General features: G+C 37.1%; 1 long non-coding RNA gene across 1 annotated transcript; it reads right to left on the reverse strand.

Moving 5' to 3' along the window:
* Positions 1-334: 334 nt before the first annotated feature.
* On the reverse strand, positions 335-8,589 carry LOC115495206 (uncharacterized). The gene is made up of 3 exons (XR_012055925.1): positions 8,214-8,589; positions 826-963; positions 335-488 (listed from the first exon to the last, which is right to left on the reverse strand). It is a non-coding gene; the product is annotated as an uncharacterized lncRNA (long non-coding RNA).
* Positions 8,590-23,021: the final 14,432 nt, after the last annotated feature.

Below are 23,021 nucleotides of genomic sequence, written 5' to 3' on the forward strand. Positions count from 1 at the left end.
GAGAAATGGGCTTTGAAATAGAGGATCTCAGTAAAAAATGGTAAATGTGTAAATAATCTTTGAACCAGCTCTGGTAACTCTTTAATTTCATTTCTTAGCACCTCACCCATTTTGATTTGATGGTTTTTTTTGTTTTTTTTTTTTTTTTTTTCTGAGGCGTGACAGTCAATATGGTAACTCCCACAATATTCTTTTTAAACTGTGCTTCTGAGGATTCTGCCAACACAGATTATGAATTCAATTTATATTGTCTGGGCTTTGTGATTTTTTTTTTCTTTTAATTCAGCTATTGAAGTGCCAATAAGGCCTGACAAATGATGGGGACTCATACACATTTATGGCTAGAAATGGATTTACTGCTGAGTTATTAATACAGATATCAAAGACAGAGATGAAACAAGAGTAGGTACAATCTGTTTTTGAGAGAGACTGGAGTCAGGAGGCAGAAACAGTGATGGCTTTGGAAAGACCTTTGGTTGGAGGAAAGACTACAAAGAACAGGACATAGAAAATATAAGAGTAAGCTTAGGAAAGAAACAGCAGAGATGAGCTGATCTTACCTGGATTTTACACTAAATATATGTTTATGAATTAGTAGACATTTATTCTTTAATTCCTACTTATGTGGCTGAAACTGTCCTGAATTCTCTTAAAAGAGCTAAGCTTTAGAGATCAGCCATGTGCTCAAATCTGCAAAGAGATATAACTGCTCCTAGAAATAAAGTGTTCATCAAGTGTCCTGTAAAATGGTTTGTACGTTTTCTGTAATGTTTGGATAGTCATTTTATACTGTTTCTCTGAGGTGAAATAGTAATTTTTCCTCACCTGAGGTGTAGAAACAAGGAATGCCATAATTCTGTAGAGTAGGTAGAAAAGTATTGAAGCAATTGTGATCATGAATCTGTTTCAGCACTTGAAATGTGGTGGGATGCAGTAAAATGCAGAGCAGAGAGCCCTTCATGCCTGTAAGAAAATGAAAGTATCATGGTGTCATTCTCATTGCATGCTGCATTTACCAGCTGCTCTCCACTGCTAGAGCTGCAGGAAGGTGACCTTGACTTGTGAGGTTCTGGTGGCTCTTTTGGCTGAATTCTGATATCACAGCAAAGGGTATTTACCCACGGAGTGTTGGAATCTGTGCTATTGATGATTCCCAGATTGTCTGTCAGCCCCACTGCCAAAGCAGAAGCCATAATTGGTCTGTGCTGGTTTCAAGGTTGTTTATTCTGTTTATCTCTAACATGTTCTGCTGCCCTGCCGCAGCTCTGTCCTGCAGGGCAGCGTGTGGGGCTCTGCCCTCAGTGGGATGGTACAAACATTAAATACCACAAACTACCTGTGCTGGATTTACAATAACGTGCCAATATCTGTCACCTACGTTGGACAGTGTGTCCCCAGCCTAAACCAACAGAAAAATGCCAACACCACAGTGAAACATGGAGGGCATGAAGAAGGAGAAAAAGGACAAGGCACACCCAATTTCCTCCATCTTGTCCCCTTTGGACCCCTCATCTAGAATCCTAAAATTTTACTTTTGCACCCGTGCCGCACTTAATTATTACTTATATCAAACACTCAGAGCTTGTAATTCATCCTGTAAGATTGAAAACTCTTTTCCATGGACAGAGATCACAGCCAGTGTCTCTGGGGGCTCTGTCCAGGGGGGTTCTGACCCCTGCCAGGGTCCCAGACCTGCCAGGGCAGCCAGAGGGATGCCCTGGGCTCTGACAACGGAGTCCTACCAGTGGAACTGACCCAGAACACAGAAACATAAAGGTACAAATTGACAAAAATGAAATCTGAATAACCTTCTCGTGAAAGACTTCAGGGTGCTCTGTGCTGAGTTAAAGGCAAATGAGATTATTAGAATGATGTACTCTATAAATAGTTGTAAAGAGACTGCCTGTACCTAACAAATGTAACATTTCAATGCAGTTATATTTCACAGCTAGTTACTAAATTCCCTCATGCAAAATACAAATTAATAAATGGGCCTAAATATCACACTTCACACATCAGCAGAATTGCTCATGTGCCCTTTTAGCATACTTTGTTTGGAGGTAAAAAACTGACTGTGAAAATTTCAGTCATCACAATTTATAGGTTTAGAATAATACTGGGAGAGCTTTCTTGTCTTTTTGGTTATTAGTGCTGAACAAAACTGCTACATATTGGAATTTTTTCCTAAAACTTAAAGGATGGGAAGGAGGGAAATGTTAAGACTGATAATAAGAAAATTCTTGTCCCTGTCAAAAACATCAATATTATTTTAATTATGGATACAAGATCATGATAAAATTTAAGAATCATTATATATCCAGAGGAAAAATGCAGAAAAATATCATGTCATTTCTTTATGTCACCTTACAGTATTTTCCTTAAATATACAATAATGACTTTCTTATGAATGTTTTTGGAAATCAATGAATATAGATGGCAAAGGTGTCTGTTGAGTCAACTAATCTGCTAATAATACAAAGTATCTATCACACATTTATGCCAGAACTGCATGTAGTTGAAATATATAGTTGAGATATTTGAATTAAACAATTTTTTTTTTTTTTGTGGGGGGGTTCTCAGCAGAGGTAAGTGACTGCTAATTATAAACTATATTTGTTTCACTTGACATAAGCTACTTTCAATCTGAGAGCCTTTATCATTTTCAGAGAAGGAACTTTCCCACTCCTTCTCAAATTATCATACTTTAAACCTTTATTTCCTTAGAATTGCTTAGGCCCAGTGCATTATTCTTGTTGCCAGCATAACCTTTAGGCCCCTAATTCCCAAATTCCTTGGATTATAGCCCATTATCTGTCATCAACAGCTCTCAGACTATCATGGATTCTTATCATGAAACTTTTAATTGAAAATATTCCAACAGGGATGAGATTTGGAGGCCACCTGTGGGATACCCAGTAAGGTGTTGAAAACATAATTTGGTAACTCCAGTGGTAAACTAAGAATCTCACAAATAAGAAGCTATTTGGCTAACAATGGGTTTGCTTGTAGCTTTGGGGTATTTCTGAAGTGATATGCTAAACTGACTCTCTAAAGCAATTAAATTCACTTCTGAAAAATATTAAGACTCACTCTCCAGCTGTCACAGAATAACCAGAAGGAAACAAGTACCATGGGAAAACGAAACTCCTGCCTCTCCTGGGCTGCTCTTCAATTACACTTTGGTATGTCACAGGCAAGACACTTATTGACATTTATGAAGTTTTATGCAAATTTATCTGTTTGGGAGTTTTTTTTTTAATAACACTTTGAAAAAGTTCCAATTTATTCGTGCATTTGGATTCCCAGCCCCACCACGTAAATTATGTACCTCAAATAATTTCTTGGTTTGTGGGCGAATCTGCCAAGCTGCCATGTGCCAGACAACATTTGGCTGAGTTCTTTGTTCTAAATTTGCAGCTAATTTCTTGTGTGAAGGAGAGATTAGGCAAGGTGACAGTGTCTGCAGGGAGGGGACATGTCCTAGGGAAACATGGACATGTTAGATATTTTGAATGTTCTCTACAAAAAAAAAAAGACCCCAAACATTTTAAATTATTTTGAGATGAAGTCTAATTTTTAAGTGTCTTTTAGTCTTTTTAAGAACAATAACGAGGCAAAGCTACTCTAGAAGAATGAGTAATTTAGAGTTAAGTTTCTGAGAGTTTTTTCTTCTCAACAAATATCTGTTGACACAATTTATAATAAAGGAAAACTAATTAAAAACCGAGTTAAGAATCTGTGCTATACCATTTTTTTAAGTCATTAATATATAAAAACATGTAAGGCTGAAAATTTTCAGTAATGTCTATTTTTTACACACATTCAGGAGTTTGGTTGGTTTGTCAGGTTCCTTTAACAACTGCAACTTTCACAGCGGTTCATTGAAAAGTGTAGTAGTGCTCTCTTTGCCTGGATTAATACAAATTATCAAGTTTCAAAATTTCCAATCAGTGATACCCACAGAGAAGTTTAGTTGATCTAGAATACTGGTTTTACTTCTCCTAAAATTGGGCTCAAAAGCTCGGATTTAGTAATTATCCACTTTATCTACCTGTAATTTGTTTGATGCTGCTTCTTCTCATTATGCTAAATATTTCCCTTCAGCATCCCCTTGACAGCAGGTAGAAGAGGACCATATTTACAGTAGAATAAAGTTTTTTTGTAAAGATTTTATATACAGGTTATATGTAGATATACATATCACAATGAGCTGTTTTTACATGAGATGATATAAAAAATTTTAGTGCCATTTTTTTGTCACCTCAGAGGTTGTTAGCTTGGCCATGCTCTACTCATTTTTGCCATTGGTCAAGAGCAGGATGCTCCATCAGAGTTCTCTCTGACACCTGCTTTGCTCCTCATAATTTGTTTTGCAGTGCTGTGTTTGCAGCTAAACCTGGTGTGAAGAATGAGGAGCTCACGAAGCTCATTATGCTTCATTTGATTTGAAAATTAAATTTTGCAATTTGAGACTTGTAAACACTTTTGAGAAGCATTGCTTCTTGTAATGGAAAACAACACATTCCTACAGTGCTGTTAGGAAATAAATTTGTATCATGAATCTTTAATAAGTCATTCGATATGTTGCGCCCTTGGGCTATTGATATACCACGAATTGTACCTGTATTCTGGAAAAAAAATGTGCAATTTGGAAATCTTTTTTTCTTTCCAAGACATGTAGCAATCTGAATCTTATTAAGTTGGTAATAAGCCCCAGCTATTCCAGCCTTTTCTTCTTGCACTAAAGCTCCTCAAAGACAGAATGCTTTTTGTCATGTCTGCTCCCCAGCACTAAATCTTGGCACGGTTGTTTCAGCAGGGCTGAAAAGAGAGCACAATTCTATTAAGTGTCACACTTGCCAGTACATAGTGCATATATTTTCAGTGTCCTTTAGGGTTTTTGGTTGAGTCAGTTATTGAATCAGACTTTCAGGAGACCAGACAGTGGACAGGCTCCTGCCCACACACCTTCCAGCTACACTTAAAGTATTTATTAGAAGAAGGTTGAGAAGAGAAGAGCTGGTTCTTTTCCAGAGGTCTAATGTAGAACACAATATGTTATCTGTGGATAACAAGACAATTTTTGCATAACAATACTTGTGCAGAGCATCATGAAAAGGTGCTTCTTTCTCTGGGAAAAAAACCCTATATTTTGTGTCGACATGCAACCCCATTCAAGAATATTTTTTAACAATTGGAATCAATAGCTATGAGAAAGTCTAAGCATAATTGTTTCAATACTATATCTATCTATCTATATCTATCTATCTATCTATCTATCTATCTATATATATATATATACATATATATACACACACACATATATATAAAATGAGAGCTGTTATTTTTCCAGAAGGTTTTAGAAATTTTAGACTTGGAAATGAGATGATTAAATTTCAGAAATTGCTTACCTGGAGTTAGAAAATAAACATCTCATGCTTAAATAGCCTCTGGCTAATTTTTCAGAAACCCAGATACTTTTTCTTACGTTTCATTTCACCAAACTATTTTTGACTTTAATTTTTTTTTCAATTGAAAATAGAGACAGCTGCAATATTCTCCTTTGGTCTTTCCCGAGATTACAATTCCTCAGGTAGAAATTACTCTTAGAATAACCTCAGTACTTTTATTTATTCCATGGACATTTTTCTTCTCAGAAAGAACCATGAAAACAGATGATATCCTTCCTCTTTACAAGGGCCTCTTAAACTCATAAAAACTCAGGATTTCCTCCCAGCCAAGCAGCACTTAACTCTGCCTTTCCTAGTACAGATTTCCCTTGACCTCTCATCCCTCCCATCGCTTTCCTCCACGTATGTCTGAGAACACAATGTCTAAAATCTGATTTGAACAGAAATTCTCTGCATGCTGTGTAAATAGGGATCACTTCACATCTCTTGCAGCTATGAACTCCTGTTTGTAGATCCCAGGGTGATATTTGCCTTCACCAGTGTCGTGACATTGACTCGTGCTTTGCCCAGACTCAAACACTGCCTGAACGTTTTTCTGAGAAACTTCCATCTGATCTTTGATCCTTTCTTGTGTATTTGCAAAACTGATTATCCCTGCTCCAGTAGTTCCTTCATACACTGAAATTTGCTTTTAGAAATGTGTTTGTAGGTGCATGTAAGATTGCAAAATTATGGATGTGGAATTAATGCATATTAGCAGTAGTTCTTGATTAAGATTAGTCACAATGCTAATAAATATTGCTGGGGAGTTTGTGAGTTTTTGTGGCTTGCCCTTAGCTCAGTTAAATGTCTGAAATGCTCCCAGAAGTCAGACTCTGAAGTTGCAACGTCAGGCTGAATTAAGTAATTAAGGACAGAAGCAGACCCAAGGCTCCAGCACAAGAAACTTAATTTTGGTTCTAAGCTCCGTGCAAGAAATTGTTGGGTTTTGGTTGGCATGGGAGGAAAACTGAGCTGGGTCAGCCTGGAGAAGAGAGGGCTCCAGGGAGACCTGAGACCCCCTTCCAGGACCTAAAGGGTCTGCAAGAGAACTGGAGAGTTGGGCAAGGATGAACTGGGAGAAGGCAGGATTAATTAGAGACTGGGAAGGATTTCCTGGCTGGGAGGGTGGGCAGACCCTGGCACAGGTGCCCAGAGCAGCTGTGGCTGCCCCTAGATCCCTGGCAGTGCCCAAGGCCAGGTTGGATGGGGCTCGGAGCAGCCTGGGACAGTGGGAGGTGTCCCTGCCCATGGCAGGGGATGGGAACAAGGTGATCTTCAAAGTCCTTCAACCCAAAGAGTTCAACAATTCAAAGTTTTGGTTTAATTTTGCAGCAGGTTCAGTTCACATTAAAAGAAAAAATAAAAATAATACTCCATGTGTGCAATCTGGGTTTTGGGTGACCAAGTGAGCAGGGAGCACACACAAGGCACAAACAGCAAGGAGAGGACCCTGGTGGGTCCTGACTGTTACACCTTGTCCCTAATCACTATAAATATCTTTAAGAATTAAGCCTTTCCTTAAAACTAACTACTACACAAGGCTAAGCCATTCATTAGAAATGTTGGACCGAAGTACAGACATCCTCTTTGCAGTGGTTGCTGAGTGTTTATAGCTTTTATCTTCTGTAAATATAGCAAAACCTTTTTATAAGTTGCTTACATGATCAACTATATTTGATTATATATTAATTATAGAGAAAAGAAGCATAGACTAAGCCCTGAAATGTCTGGAAGTATTTTGTGTCCTCTAACACAAGAGATTTCCATGGGTTTGAAGGGGAAGATGGGCTGGGCAATTCCAAAGGCTCCACAGAGGAGTTCTGCCTTTGCTAATATGCTGAAACCTTCCCCTGGCAGTGGCTGCTGGAGTTGAGTCCCATTAACTCATGCAGCTATTCCCGATGTAAATGGGGGGTTACCATGGCAACCTGCTGCAGAAAACAGCCATCCTGGGAGCCCACCAGGCTCTGCTCCGCTCCCAGGGAGCTGCTGGTGCACACCTGGGAGGGGACAACCTGCACAGACACCCTGCTCTGGGTACAACCCTGCACAGACACCCTGCTCTGGGTACAACCCTGCACGGACACCCTGCTCCGGGTACAACCCTGCACAGACACCCTGCTCTGGGTACAACCCTGCACAGACACCCTGCTCTGGGTACAACCCACCAGCATCTCTTCTCTGGGAGGTGGGACCCACAGCCTGCTCTTCCACCGCATGGAAAACTCCACCCACACGTTTACTGTTTGGAGGATTATTTTCTTTTGCATTGCAATTAAGGCAAATGATAATTTGTGACAATTAACCGTGACCTTTGGTGTTTTGGAATAAGATAACTCTTAATAGTTGTTATTTTTATCTAGTGGGGAATAAATTATTTTGTGATTACATTAATTTCTCCATTATATTCCTTGCATATGTTTTGAATTGTTAGCCTATCTGTATTTTTTTTTTCCTAATTTCCCTTTGTCTTTGACAGCAATAACGTAAATCAGTTTTCCTTAGTTTCAGTATTAATTTAATTTTTGGAATATTTGAGGCAGGCTGAGCAGACTGCATTCATAGTAGAATCTCACACAAAAGGCCCTGGAATGGTTAAAACCAGAGCAGTGTTGTTAAAGCACAAATGCTACATCATTCACACCTTGCTGCTTAAGAGGAGCAGTGTTTGTAGAAAGGCTTAATGCTTAGAGCTAGAGTAGCACCAAATAGAAAATACAGCAGGCACCCGAGCACCTGATGAATTGGTACAGGGCTTACCTTCATGATTCTCATTTCTCTTTCCAGCCTTTGCTCTGGAGACAGAGCGTTCCTGTGTTTTTCATTGAATTTGCTGTACAACCTGGGGCTTGTTTCATTTTCCACCCAGCTGCAAAGTTCTTTTCTTAACTCCGTGCAGGTAAACCCACCCTGGTCTGCAGAGTCAGTCCTGTGCCTTTCCTCAATTGTGCTCAGCTCTTCCAATCCTCCCTGGCCACCCCAGCAGGTTTGAAGCTGTTTCAACAATCCCTTTAAGCATTTTGTGTAAAACAGGCCTAGAAAAGCCTTCCTCTGCTGGGGCTGCTTCTTTGAATTTGTCAAGATTATTTTAGAGTGGATGCATTCTTTGCTTTCTTCTCTGCTCCTCCTCTCCCTCTCCCACAAGAAGGCTGCTTCAGCATCTCACAGCATCTCACTCCTTTGGGAGTTATAAACCAGTTTCTTGTTTGTAGCCTAAATTTCTTCTTTGCTTTAATGCTGATGTGACAACACTCTCAGAAGCTTTAACAGCTTTTTTTTTTCTTCTTCTCCTCTCCCCAGTGGTTGCTATCACTAAAGCATTTGTAAATTACAGTTGTTCAGTCAATAAATTAACTTTATTGTGTATTTAAGCTTATGCTTAAAGTAATTCTAGAGTCCAGAATGCCAACAAATTTTGCCTTGATTTCTCAGCAAAAAATGAGGTTGAGTCCTGAAGCTCTGGTGAAATAAGAGTGTGCTGCTTGGAGCCTCATGTTTAGGCACATTCCCCTGAGACAGGAGGAGATAAACTGCTTGTTAGAGATCCTGAATAAAACACCACCATTTCTTCCCATCCCTCCTTCTCCACCCCAGAACTATTTCCAGCCTTTAGAAGAAAAATCCAAGACTCCAAACAGAGTCAAGGCAGAGGACTAAAGCATAGAAGAAAAATCTCAAGAAGCTGCCTATAGAAAACTGTGACTCCTGTCATTAGACATAATAAATGTGACCATCAGGGCTCTCAGTGTTGATATATAATTACAGTTTATTTGCAGAATTTACTTATCCTTCAAAAGCAAAACTCTCTCACTGAACAAAAGTTGAGAACATGATTTGAAAGAAAACTCAAAACACATGAACAAAACTTATTTTTCTGTTGAATCATGAAAAAAGTTTAATAATTTAATTCTTTATAACATGCTAAATCCTAAAATTCATTGATCTAAGAAAAATAAACTTTAGTTTGTAAATGTCTTTAGCAACTTTAAGAAAACAACCTATTATACATGATTCTAGTCTTAAGAGACTCCCTGAAAAGTATTTTAGACCCTAAAGTTCAGTGCAGCCTTTAGTAGAAAGTGCCTTGCCTTAGCTGCCATTGCATGAAGTGTTTTTTGAATTTGGGTAGAGGAGTGGAATATTCTGATGTGCAGCATGAAGCTGAATGTGGTTAAAGGCTGAATGAGTGACAAATGCCTCTGGAAATGCTTAGAGAGAGCCAACTCTTTCACAAGGACACTTGAAAGAAAACAGCTTTGAAGAGGAAAAAGACAAACTTTAGAACATTCACTTTGTATTGAAAGAAAATGGAGTATGTTTTAAACAGAAAAATACTCATTTATTAAAAAGATCAAATGTTCAAAGAGATGTATTTCTTTATCAGCAAGGCAAGTTCTTATAGATTCATCTAAAACAAGGGAATTTTTTTCCAAAAAAAGTCAAATTTTTCAATCCCTTAAATTCACAACTAGCCAGATTTCCCTCCATTCTCTATGAGACTTAGTAGATGTTTGACACTGTTAACATTAAAAGCAAAAGGATGAGTTTTTCCATTCAGGAATCCAGTCTTCCTCTGCAGGTAAGAAAAGGTTTAGAAGGAATATTTCTCTAGAGCCTCAAAAATATTAAATTCAGTATGTACACCAGTTTTCTGAAAGGCTGCATTCTGTAAACAAGCTTATTTTTAAATTAAGCTCAGGTATGTTAGACACAGATCTGCCAGTTTTAGGTAGGGATCATTCAAATGATGATGGTCACAATTTAATTGTTCTTTTGGCACAGCAGGGGAGGGGCAGAGAGGTGGGGGCTGCACCTTTGTGGGATTCCCTTGGTGAAGGACAGCAAAGAGATGAAAGCACACTGATGTATTTCCATTAAAAATACATTTACCAAACCGTGAGAAAGGAGCAGGTAAAGAATATCTGAGTGCTTTCCCAGCCTGATATTCATATTTCCAACTGAAATCTCTGCATCTGATTAAATAACACCAGTGATTCCATTAAATACGTGTGTGGAATGAACACACATTTTTAACATTAGGTTCAAGAAGGAATTTTAATTAGAAAGAAAGCTCACTTTTGTATAGCACGGAAAATTTTATTTCTCTTTCTTTTGTTCTCACTTTTAATTGGACATGGTTTCTATGAAAGTTATTAGCTGTTATGATATGTGCAATTTTGGAAAAGGAAAATGCATCTTCCCATGAGTAAAGATAACTTATCTAAAAGCACGAGGTTTATTGTAACTTGTGAATGCTCTTCAAGAGAAAGGACCCCTTTATAAAGAGTTTATTTATGAGATTATTAATAAATTATACTTACTATTGCTTTTTCACAACAATAAGAATAGCACTGTAATATTGCTTATTTACATCAAATGCCACATCACTCAAAGCTGACATTTTCATATGCTACTCGTAAATCTGAATTGCTTTATAATAACAAAAGAAGCATCTGAGGGTGGTTTTTCCTTTACTGAAAAATATATATAAAATATATTTAAAACTGTGTGCAACAAACTTTTCCCAGAACTTGAACAGTGCAGTGTAAGTGACTGGATTGTTTAAAAATGGGAGTAGGTTTTTGTCAGTTGGTCACTGGGATTTGTCAGTTTTGCCACTGGAATTTGCAGTTAAGAATTGAAGAGAGCATAAACAGTGAAGCAGTGAGATAGAAGAGTGTTCAGTGAGGAAAACTAAAAGGGAAAAAACAAAATAGACACAGGAGGCAAATGTTGAAATATGTATTCCTTCCCTCTGTCCACCTTTAATTGTATTAACAGCAAGGTTTTGACAGCAATCGCTTAATTTTCCCCCATTAAAAAGTAATGAAATGTATTCTGTACCCTGCTGTATTAGTTTTACATGGGGTGACTTTAATATGGCTTTAGAAATCAAAACCTCAGTTCAGTATGGATCTCACAGAGCACACTCTGCATCCACCTTGAGTGAAGTCCTGACCCAGTGAAATCAATGGCAAAATTCCCATTGACTTCAAAGGGGGTTGGATTTCACACCCAATCTCCTCTTCCTTTTTTCTGCAGCCTCTCTGCTTTTGCTAAATGAGATTGCTTTTCCCAGATGGACCTCTTAATGCTGTGCACAATGATCATTTCCACTTTCTTTAATAAAATTCTGCAAGTCTTCTAAGGAAAATTCTGTCTTTTCTTTCTTCTTTCTTTTTAGTACAGTGCTGATGTCCTCCATAGTAAGGCCTGAGTGCCATCCCCTGATCTCTTGGCAGTGTTTTCTCTCTTTGTATTTTACTCACAATTTAAGAGGGGATTCAAAAATTGCTTTTAGAAATTCGCATATTAAAAATCATTTGGGTCTATATCACAAGAGCATAAGTTTATTATGAGGACTTTGTTCCACAATGAATATTTATATTTACCCACAATTAATCACACAAACAGCTAAACTGCAATGTGATTATCATTTCCACCTTCCTCATAACCTCAGTTCTGCTAGGTTTTAATCACATCATCTCCTTAACACTTCTTTAAGAAATTAGAATATTTTATGTTTATATATTTGAAGCAGCTGACCACTTGTGTTATTTTTGGCATTCCACTTGTGTTCTGTTTGGCATTCCATTTAAAAGCTGAACTCCCCATTCCTGATGAAGTTTTTTCTGTGAATACCATTACCATATTTACAGATAGAACCATTGGAAGGCTCTATTTGCTGCATGTCTAACGTTTTATCTGGCTGTTACATTATAAATATCTTTAAGAATTTGACATTTTTTAAAAACTAACTACTAAATAAGGCTAAGCCATTCATTAGAAATGTTGGCCCAAAGTACAGACATCCTCTTTGCAGTGGTTGCTGAGTGTTTATAGCTTTTATCTTCTGTAAATATGGTAAAACCTTTTTATAACTTGTTTACATGATCAACTATACTTGTGATTATATATTAATTATAGAGAAAAGAAGCATAGACTAAGCCCTGAAATGTCTGGAAGTATTTTGTGTCCTCTAACACAAGAGATTTCCATGGGTTTGAATTGCTCACTCCTGCTTGCTCATCCAAGGCTGGTAAATCGAAAACTTTCCCTTTTGAACTGAGCTTTTTTGGCATCTGAAATGCACATACTAAATATCTCCAGAGAATATGTGGATATCTCAGCAATTTGAACACATTTATGGACGACTGACTTTGCCTATAATAGGAGGAGGTGTTGAACCCTATTATGGGAAACTTGCTGACTGCTCCATGGACACAGAGCTCTGAATCAGCTGCTGACAAGAGTCCCAAATTCATCTCCTGAAATGCTGCCCTCTGTTAAACTTCCTTGAGAAAAACCAAGCTTTTATACCTCTGATAGCAGCAACTTGTTTTCTTTTGGATCTTCTTGGCCCCAAGTCATAGACACACCTAGAACAATATCTGGAGTTTAGGTAAGGATTTCTGACAGCATCAGCCTTGTTTTTAATTTTAAAAATTCTCCTAATTAAACAAAAAATGCAGGTCCTCTGCTAAGTGAAGTGCTGGGCACTCCTTCAGCATGACTTCCATATTTTTTCTTTTTTTTTAGTTTTAAAATCTACTCAGTTTAAGGGATAGTATCTCTATACCTGTCATAATTGGTCAATAATTGTGATACTGCTGTAATAATTTGCTAAGTAATGAGTGGAACACTTTAAAAGTTGAAATCAATGGAAAGAATTAATCTATTTCTGCATATCAGGAAATATCTGCTCCTGTACAATAGGAATTGTTTTGGTAGTAGGAAAAAGTTTTGTGGAACTGCTCAGAATTACTGCAGAACTGCATCCAATAATAACAGCAGAGAAGGATACTAAAATATTCTATTTTAAATATATTACGATTGTAATTTAGAGCAAACTAAAGAGAAATTATGCTGTTGAATATTTACCAGATTTCTCTTTGTATGTTTGGTTAGTTGAGGGGTTTTTTAGATAGTTTAACCTATTTTCCCAAAACCACAAGTAATTTTGTTAGAAATATAAGATTTTTAAATACCTTCACAATAAATTCCATCAAAGGTTGCTTTCTAATATAATTATATATACAGTTTTACGGTTGTGTATTCGCTGGTTTAAAGTTAAATTACATGTTCTTAGCTGTAAGAAGTCACACCAGGAAAAAGTCTTAGGTAAGAACAAAAATGTTCAGATTTACAATCTCACAAGGAACTCCCCTAAAGTGTATCTGGCACAATGATTAAAGGTAATGCTTTTGTAGTTCATAAAATTTCAGTATTACACAATAAAAGAGCCTAAAATTAGATACAAGAGTTTCTAGGAACTCAGACTAGCTGGGTTTAACTAGAATGCAATTTATTTCTATTATGTGTGGAGGGAAATGTTAAAGAACTTGACCTTCCACCATGTAGCATGAAAGCATTTACAACTCCATTAAACTGAGGATATATGTTTCAAATAGTCTGTGTCTTCCTCCAAGACATTTAATTTTGCCAGCATTTACTTTAGTTGGAAATAAAAGGAATTCTATCAGTAAACTGGAAACACAAGTTAATGTGTCAGGATTATGGAACAGCATGTTTTCTGATTTTTGAGAAGGATTGCAGTTAGAAAGTACCATGATAAAAACTACCCTTACTTACAGATATGTGCTTTCATTTTGAAAATTCATGTTTTTATTGTTGAAGATTTATTACTAATAAATAGAAGTTAGTCTCTGTTTTATCAGCTTATCAGTGTTCTGAGGTTTGTTTTTGTTTTTGGTTTTTTTTTTTTTTATTTTGAAATAGATAAAATTTGCCATTATGAACCATTTACCCTTTTAATTTGTTATTAGTTTTTAAGTAGTAAATAAAAAAAGACAGTTAAATTTACATTTATGATGCTGTAAGAATATTGGAGTAAATGAATGAAAAATACAAGTTCCATGATAATTTTTTTCTTCTTTTCCTGCAAATATAATAAAGTATAGGGACAAATAAAGAATTAAACGGCATAATCAAATTTAGATTCGTTTCAGATACTGTTGCACTGCTGTTAGGTGAGAAAATAGTTTTCTAAAGGACAGGATGGTACAATTTAAAATCAAAGTGCTGTCAGTCACCTTTGCTTATGATCTGGTAGGAAAATGGCAGCTGCCACAATATCTGCCAGAAACTCTTTGATGTTTCGAAGGAAACTGTTTTGCCATTAAAAGTTGCATTGATTTCCCAAACTCACATTAACGTTGCAATTTAAAGTCTGTCATGGTGAGGGAATTATGCACAAAGCCAACAATGGTTGGGAGGATTAGCAGAGCCACGGAGAGGAGGAGCCTTTAATGCGCTCATGGCCCAGCCCGATAGAGCTCCAGAGCTTTTCCCTCTTGGCCACGGCTCTAATCCTCTTCCAGGGCTGACTCCAGTGGAACCCAAGCAGCTCCAAGTCCCTGCCCACGGGGAAGGCATTTTCCATTTCATTGTCTCCACCAGAAAAGATGAAGTGAGGAATCAGGAGAACCAGGAGACCAAATGATTTCAAAGGTCAAACAAAAAGAGAATGTCAAGGACCCTCCTGCGAAGCGTTTTGAAGTTAATCAGAGGGTTGGTTTGGTATCTGACAGCAGTTCCACTGACATTTAGATGGGCCTTTGGCTTATGTAAGTGAGTAAGCTCTGGTTTGTTTTATAGCTTTTCATGTTTGTGTCCTTAACGCGCAGCCTGTTTTCCTGATCACCTTTCATTTTCTTATGTTAAAATCTCACATCCTCTCTCTGTTTCCAGAAATCCTGGATTTCTCAAAAGATGCACATTTTCTTCTGTTCAATTAGTCTGGTGGCTTTCCATCTTCACCTTCCAAGAGGTGATTTTTAATGTCCCAGAAGTATTGTTTCACAAAAGAAAAAAGGAGAAAAGGCATTCAGAGCTGACCTGGTGTAGATAACACCTTGTTCCTGCTTAAGCTGACCTTTAGGTATTTCTTAGTGTGCTTAGATTTTTGCAATGTTATTTTAGTAAAACCATTGATGTTTATTCTTTTTAATTGAGTTTAATTGCCACGTAAATGTCTCAGTTCACTGAGGAAACTGCTCCCATTTATCCATTTCTATTACTCTCTGTGGCCAATTAACACCCGGACTCTGGGGCTGCAGTTAAGCAAGGACATCCTCCAGGGTCATCCCCCACATCACAGGGTCTTCTGCCCAAATACAACTTCTGCAAAATCACACATCAACGCTGTTAAACAAAAGCTAATTATCAATTGTGAGCAATGAGTTGCCTACAGCACACTGCGTGCTGGAGTAGTCATTTAACGAAAGGAAATTATGCAGATTTCCCGTGTTTATGAAAAATATGATTTTACCAATGTTATATGCTCTCAGATCCCCAAGATCTGAGGCTGATGCAAATATGTGAGTGAAAAATGAAGACATTTTCTGAGTGGTTCCTGTAAAGCTCATAGGGCATACATTTAATGATTCAACAATGCAGTTACAAATTAGGGGAAAGCTAAACAATTTGCATTTGTGTTTTTTTCCCTTTCTTTTCCTTTTCCTTTTTTTTTTGTCGAGAGTGCCAATATTCTTTATTCTATTCTTTGCTCCACTCTGGCTTCTTCTCAGCAACATTTCCTAAGTGCAAGACAAAACAACATTTAAATCAAGCTTTCTAAGTGGATGATTCTGCCGATTCCTTTGAACTAAACTTCATATAGCTTTATGCCTCTAATTTTGGAGATAATTTCTCCTGTAAAGAAGTGTTTGTTCAAGCTATGTGCTGTTTCCCATTTACAACATGAAAACTGCCACAAAAACCTCAGTGGCTAAATCACAAATTTTCTCATGGGTCCTCTGTGATGAAATCATTAAAACTCCTTCCAGCTGTAAAATCTTTATGCTGACAATATCTGGATGCAAGTACAGAGATACTATTCTTTTGTCCCCTTCTAAGATCTAACCATAAAGGCTTGCTTTAAACAAAAATTAAATTTACAGCATAAAGCAATTCATTTTCAGCACTGTCCTGAAGGATAGATTTGTCACAGAGCAGACACATGTACTTTTATTAGTTAAAGTGATCTGTATTTGTTGTGGAAGTTACCGAAAGTCTCCAAGGTTGAAATTTTATTTTGTATATCCAGTTAAGTGGAGGAAGGATTTGGTTTTCTCTATTGCAAGTTTCCAGCCTTGAAGAAAGAGCAGAACTATTGCAAATAAAGATAGAACTCACCTTCCTGTTAAAAGCTCAATCCTATGTAAATCTCATAAGCTAATTTTGAAAAAGTTATATTATTTGATAGTGCAATTACAAATAGCTTTCTAAAAATGGCTTGAAGGAAATTGTAGTTTTTTAAATCATTTGAACACAGAAGGAAGTCTGCTGTAGTCACCTGGGGCACCAGGAGAAAAATCTCTGCTACAAAGTTTTCTCTTTCTTTTTGGTGTCAGATATCTAATTGTCTATCTAAATTGCAATAAGGACCTCAAAGGGTAGGTTACACTTATTTCCAGTAAATAACATTTGAAGATAAGAGAACATTTTCCCCTCAGTGCTCCACAAAAACAAAACTCAGACTGAAATTGTTCTTTTAAAATGAATACGGTTAAATGAGATTCTGCAAAGGGTAAAACAGAGTATTTATGATAATAAATGCAAAAAGAAATCACTTCTCTGTGATTTAATTGGTACATTCGTGAGCCAGGTTCTTCCAAACCATTTGTTGCACAGTTATTTTAGCCCCGTGTCCTAAGGAAATGCTTGGTGTGTGTGAAGGCATCTTCTGACTGCTCTCCCTTGCTCCCTTTGGTAAATATTGATTTTTTTGCCAATTCCAACCCCATTTGACAAAGGCACAGAAGCCTCAAAGATAATTAAGTTCCTAGAAGTGCCATGACAAGTGGTGTCCAGGGGATGGGGAAGAGCTCAGATGAATGCTCTGCTGGGGAACCCCATCTGACAGGTTTTGCTTCATCCCCTCGTGTCCCTGGCAGAAAAACTGGTGCACAAGCACTGCAAGGGTGCTGCAAATAAAACCAGAGTCCCTGGGGTGGAGATCCAAACAGAAAGGTCATAGAAAATATGAATAATTAAAGATGGGCAATAACCGGTCTGCTGTGGGCATGGAGAGTAATTTCAGTTGTGTGAGGTCAGGGGGAAAATAGAGTCTGTAAAATGAGCTACCTTAATTCTACCAGTGACTTGAGATTTGTTAACAATTGGCAGAAAATTTGAGTTGGTGGGTGTAAGAAAATAAAAAACTTGCTATTTTTGGAAGGCGGGACTTAGTAGCAGATTGGATGTAATTTCACAGTGATGATGATAAAACTTCATATCTGAGATGAAAAATGCCAGGAGGCAAAAAGTCTTCAAATATTTGTTTGAATTTAGCAGGATACTTCACCAATTTGTATCCTTACTAGTTTCATTTAGGAAAAAGATTTTTTTTTTTAACATTCATTTTTTAGCATATTCCATTAAAGCAGAAACCCCTTCCCTGTATGAATTGCTGAAAATTTCACCAAAATCTTTATAGTTGGAAGAAACCTCAACATTTTAATGGGAGTGCTATTTGTGACAAAATTAACCTGCAATATGATTAGTGAGTTACAAATGTAGGAATTTAAATTAATTACATCAAAATGAATAAGTTAATAATCCAGGTATATATTTCACTTTTACCAGAAGCAGTGGAATAAATGTTTCTCAGATCGAGGAGTATGGAATGGGTGATTACAAGTAAGGGAATGGTAAGTGAAGAATTATTTTAATTCTAAAAAGTCTAATTTAAAAGCAATGGATTTTTTAAATTCCTCTCAGGTAAAAAAAGTGTAAGGTATTATAGACTGTTATAATTTTGGTCTTTTACATGGCTCCTTTGGTATTCAATTATAGACACCATATGTTTCTTGACTGTTTTTCCTCCCAGAAAGAGAAGTATGGTAGTGATATATATTAATATATATTCATGAAGTAGGCACATAAAACTACACAAAGTTACAGAGTCCATTGAAGCAAACAAAACTTTTTTAAAAATATAAATACCTTCTGCAAAGTATTCACCAAAAGGTGTTCAATGGAAGATAATTTTTTTTAAAATGCATTTTGAAGGCATATATAAAATATAAAATATCTAAGAAGCCCTACAAGCTGTTGTTCTCTATTTTTTCCTTTTTTTTTTTTTATTTTAGATATTTATTAGAATTCATAGTTTGGCCTCACCCTGGCAGAATATGAATTAAGCAGCAGCTTACTTATCTTCAATAGGTTTTGCAGATTAATGCAGTCTTGCCTTGTGTTTCCTGTATTCCTTCCTTTCAACTTGTCTGTATTCAGTGCAGGAAGTATAACAGAAAGTTGTGTTTGAAGTTAAAAACAAAAAAAAAACCAAAATAAAACAAAAAAAAAGGCAAGCCTCTGGCAACTATAAAGAACTAACTGGGATCAAGATTAAAGATAGAAGTGGCAAAAAATGCATAAAGCTATTGGAAACCTGTAGGCATTGTGAAAGAAAGAACATGAAATGTTTATATAGATAAGGGAGCCCTAATGAAAGAACAGAAATTTGAGCACTACTGAATTTTATCATGACATTGCCTGGAATAAGGAACGTGGATCAAAAACCTGCCAGCCCCTCAGAAGCTGGGGAGGCTCAGAGCTGTCTCCTGTATTAATCAGCAAACAACACCCTGCAAAGAGGCAAAAAGGAGCAGTGTCACAGCAGCTGGGCCAGATCTGACAGATTGGGTGGAAGTCTGGGAGTGTCTTTGTAGGGATTCAGCATGGGAAAAGCAGAAAAACTCAGGAAAAATCCTTCAGTTCATACAAACATAAAAGTATTTGCCACTGCAGGCTTGTTGAGCAGAAATACAGCGTGTGTTCTCTAAACAGGCAAGGGAGGTAGCAGCAAAGCAGTGATAGTTTGATGTAAATCAATATCATTGATCCCAATAAAAGCCATATTAAGAGGATGTAAACTTATGAGAGGCCATGAGTTTTTGTCTTCAACACTTGCATTGTCTCTTTGGAATAAGAATTCCTTCACATTGTGGGGAAGTCTGTCTGCAGTGATTCCCTGGCAGCTAAAAATGATGGATTTTTGGGAGCTATGTAAAATTCTAGCACGTGGTGTTTCGGTTCAAGAATCTATAGGAAATTGCCTTAAGATCTCACCAGAATGCGTGTGGCTGTTGTGGAGGGCCAAGACCTACAGTTTAACAATTTCTGTAAAATCAGAGGTGGCTGAAAGGCAGCTCAGTAATTGAAGCTGTAGAGGCTGAGTCATTTAACATCAGTTATATTTGTAGCTGAAGAAACATTTCTATTCTAGAGCAATAATGAGACACAGAAATACGTGGGAGTCTGTGAACCCAACAGTAAGGACAAAAATTTGTCTGGGTCACCAACTGGAAAAAAATAGGTGGTTTCTTGTATCCCTATATGAAGAAAAATACATTATTTTCCACCTATATTTTTTTTGATACTGCATTACATAAAAGTCTCGCAAGTACAGATTTTCTACTCTGGTGTGTTACAGCCTATTTGTTACAGAAAAGTAGATCTACCACCTAGCATATTTTTCTGGATTTTGGCAAGATATCCATAAAAATATTTTAAATATTTGAGGGAAAACATTTAAATGCATATTATGCTTTCAAAATAATTATTAGAATGGCACACATCCTCCCAATTTTTAAATTATAAGTTTATTTTACAGTTATTGCTGTAAGTATATAACCTTTTTTTAATGATCTCTAACTAAAAGGGCAGCAGTCCTTATAAGAATTCTTTCTTTAGAATGCTACATTTGCTTTCCTTTGTCTGCATTCTGGACAGACTACTAAAGACATTTTTTTTCCTTAATAAGACAAATTGAGCTCCTCTAGACTTTGAATTGAAAGAGAAAATATGCTGAAGTGTAATCTTAGCAGTATCCACGGAAACCAGTTGCTTCACTGGAGAATATTCTGTATTCCACTCAATGGATTTGTGCACCAGAAAAGAAAACTGGTTTGGACTGACTCATTATCCTCATGAAAGCAAAAAGTCCAAGTTTATCATGAAGGTGTTGGTTGTTAAAAGCTGTTCAGCCTAATATTCTTACAACAAAATTTAGTGCTTAGAGAATTGAAAATTTTAAAAAATATAACTAAAAATAAATTCCAATTTTTTTTTTTAAATGAACAGTCTCATTTCATTAATTGGTTGTATTTTTCAAAAAGGAAATAATTTTGGCTAAAATGATCTTCTTTTGATACTTGGTCTACATTCAGTTCCAACAGATCAATGCCTCTATTTCAGGCCACTATTAATGCTGGTACTCTGATGTAGTTTAACTTCCTCAGGTTTCTGATGTGGCCACATGTGATGTCTATAAAGGATTCCTTTTGAACATTTTTGTGTCGATTCATTTCAAAGAGAAACAGCAGTAGCATTTATTTCATCAATTAGAGATTAATATTGACTCAAATCAAGAAAGGTGTTTTTTAAAAAATACATCTGACATTTGACTTCTTTTAAAATCATGTTAGAATTTGCGCAACACCCTTCAAGTTATCATTCCAGTGGCTTTTGTCTTCTCTTTTATTATTCACTAAATACTTTTGATTAATGCTTCTGTGATTTTTATACTGAAACAAAATATTGTTTGATCAATGCATGAATTAACCAAAAAAGGATATTTTTTTAATAAGAAATGTACAAAGCATTTAAACTCTCAGTCTATTTTTGTATAGCAATCCCACAATTTAGCCAGAATTCAAAGCTTTTTGTGTCCTGATTGATGTCTGCAATCAAATAAATCAATCTATTAACCATGTTAGTCAGTACATTCAGTATTTGAGTGCTATGGGAAATCTTCTATTGTCTGGGGTGCTCTTATCACTTAGGAAAGTTTTGTCCAGCTAAATAAAGTCTTGTAAAAAGCACAAACCAGAAATTCTCTGGGGTGTCTGTGGCAGGATTTGGAGAAAGGAAAGATTTCACCCCAGATAATTTGCACAAAACAACACCATGGCTTTTCTATAAAATCTGAAATGCAGTTTTGAACCTAAAAAAAATGTTATTTCAGCACTTTTTCTTATTAGGCAGAGGTTTAAAAAAGCCAAACAGGTCTTTCTCTGAGTGTGTGGTAGAAATGTGGTTGTTGCAGCCCATCCTACAGAGTGGGACACCTGCAATCGCCCAGCTCCTGCTCTGAGCTCTGTGCCAACCCTTGCTCCTCGTGCCTTTCCTGTCGTGGCATTGAGCCAGCTCGGTATTGGCAAGAGAGAGAAGCACAAAAGGAATCCATGCAATGCTGCAGAGGGGTGAGTTATGCTTTGTTACCCTGCTCCTGACTCCAGGAGCGACGTGTTCTCTCCTTGCAGAGGACACGTGGAGTTGCAGAAACAAAAAGAATTGTGTATAGATTGAGAAAAAACAGCAGTAAGAGCTCTGTTGGTTCAGACCCCTGCAGAGCTCAGCTGCAGGTGCTGTTGCTTGCTGGATCAGCCAGCACTGGGGCTCCAGGAAAAGAGTTCAAAATTCACATAAAACTTAAGAATAACTGCCAAGTACTGGAGTGTCGCTATTGGACATGAAATGAGTACATAAAAGCTTGGCAAGTTCAAAAGAGAAAAAGACACAGTTTTATTCAAACATCTGGGATTTATAGAATTCCAAAGGTGACCGTGGATTGCAGGATGGAATTACCACCTCTCCAACCACACTGCTCCAAAGATCAATCAATCATTTCTCTTCGCCTACAGAGAAATATGTAAACTATTCTATTTATACATGAAATGGTGTGGGAACTCTGACTCTCAAATATGTAAACATTATCAAAAAGCTAAAGAAGTTTTATGAGAACTTTAAAACTTTCAAAAGAACTATAAAAGAAAACTTAACACTTTTAAAAATCAGGGCATCATCAGAGCTGCTGCACTTGGGAGCAGCTCCCTGTGCTCAACTCACAAATTTCTAACAATGCATCTTGGACCACTGATGGTTGTGGTCAGACCAGAACAGTCTAGAGACACTTTTAGATTTTAAGAACTGAAATGAGAACTGGCTCCAAGTCTGAGTTTAGTTTCTGCAGGGTGTTGTCATGGAAATGCCTTGCTGTGGGCTTGTTTTATGAAATCTGTGCAGCTGATGTGGAAAAACAGCTCCAAAAACAAGGCTGGAAGCAGCATTCAGACTCCTCTGCTCCTGGGTTTGTGGCCAGGGGGAAGGACAAACACAAGAAGAAACCTGCAGTGACTCTTCTGCTCTCATGGCCTGTGCTGTCAGTGGAGAGATCCCCAAAAAACTGCTCTGGGATGGGACATGACCTCCTGAGAAATCCTCTTCAGCTGCAGATGCTTCTTCAGCCCAGTGCATGGGACAGTGGCTTTGGAAAGTGGAGTGATGGAGTGGCCTCTGCAGCTCTTTGCACAGATTGATTTTCATTCCCATTACCTGAATGCACCAGTTGATCTGTGACTGTGCAATGCTGAAGAGCATTTCCTTCCCCAAATTAATAAACTTGGTCTTTAAAAGAAAAGAAAAAAGGAAAAAAAGCTTAAAATATTTCTGAAACAGACATTAGTGATGGCAGAAAGAAAATAGCTCTTACTCTTTGGCTGGCATTAATTTAATATGTATTGATTTCAGTGTATTTTT

The sequence above is a fragment of the Taeniopygia guttata genome, chromosome 4A, assembly GCF_048771995.1.
Source record: "Taeniopygia guttata chromosome 4A, bTaeGut7.mat, whole genome shotgun sequence".
NCBI lineage: Eukaryota > Metazoa > Chordata > Aves > Passeriformes > Estrildidae > Taeniopygia > Taeniopygia guttata.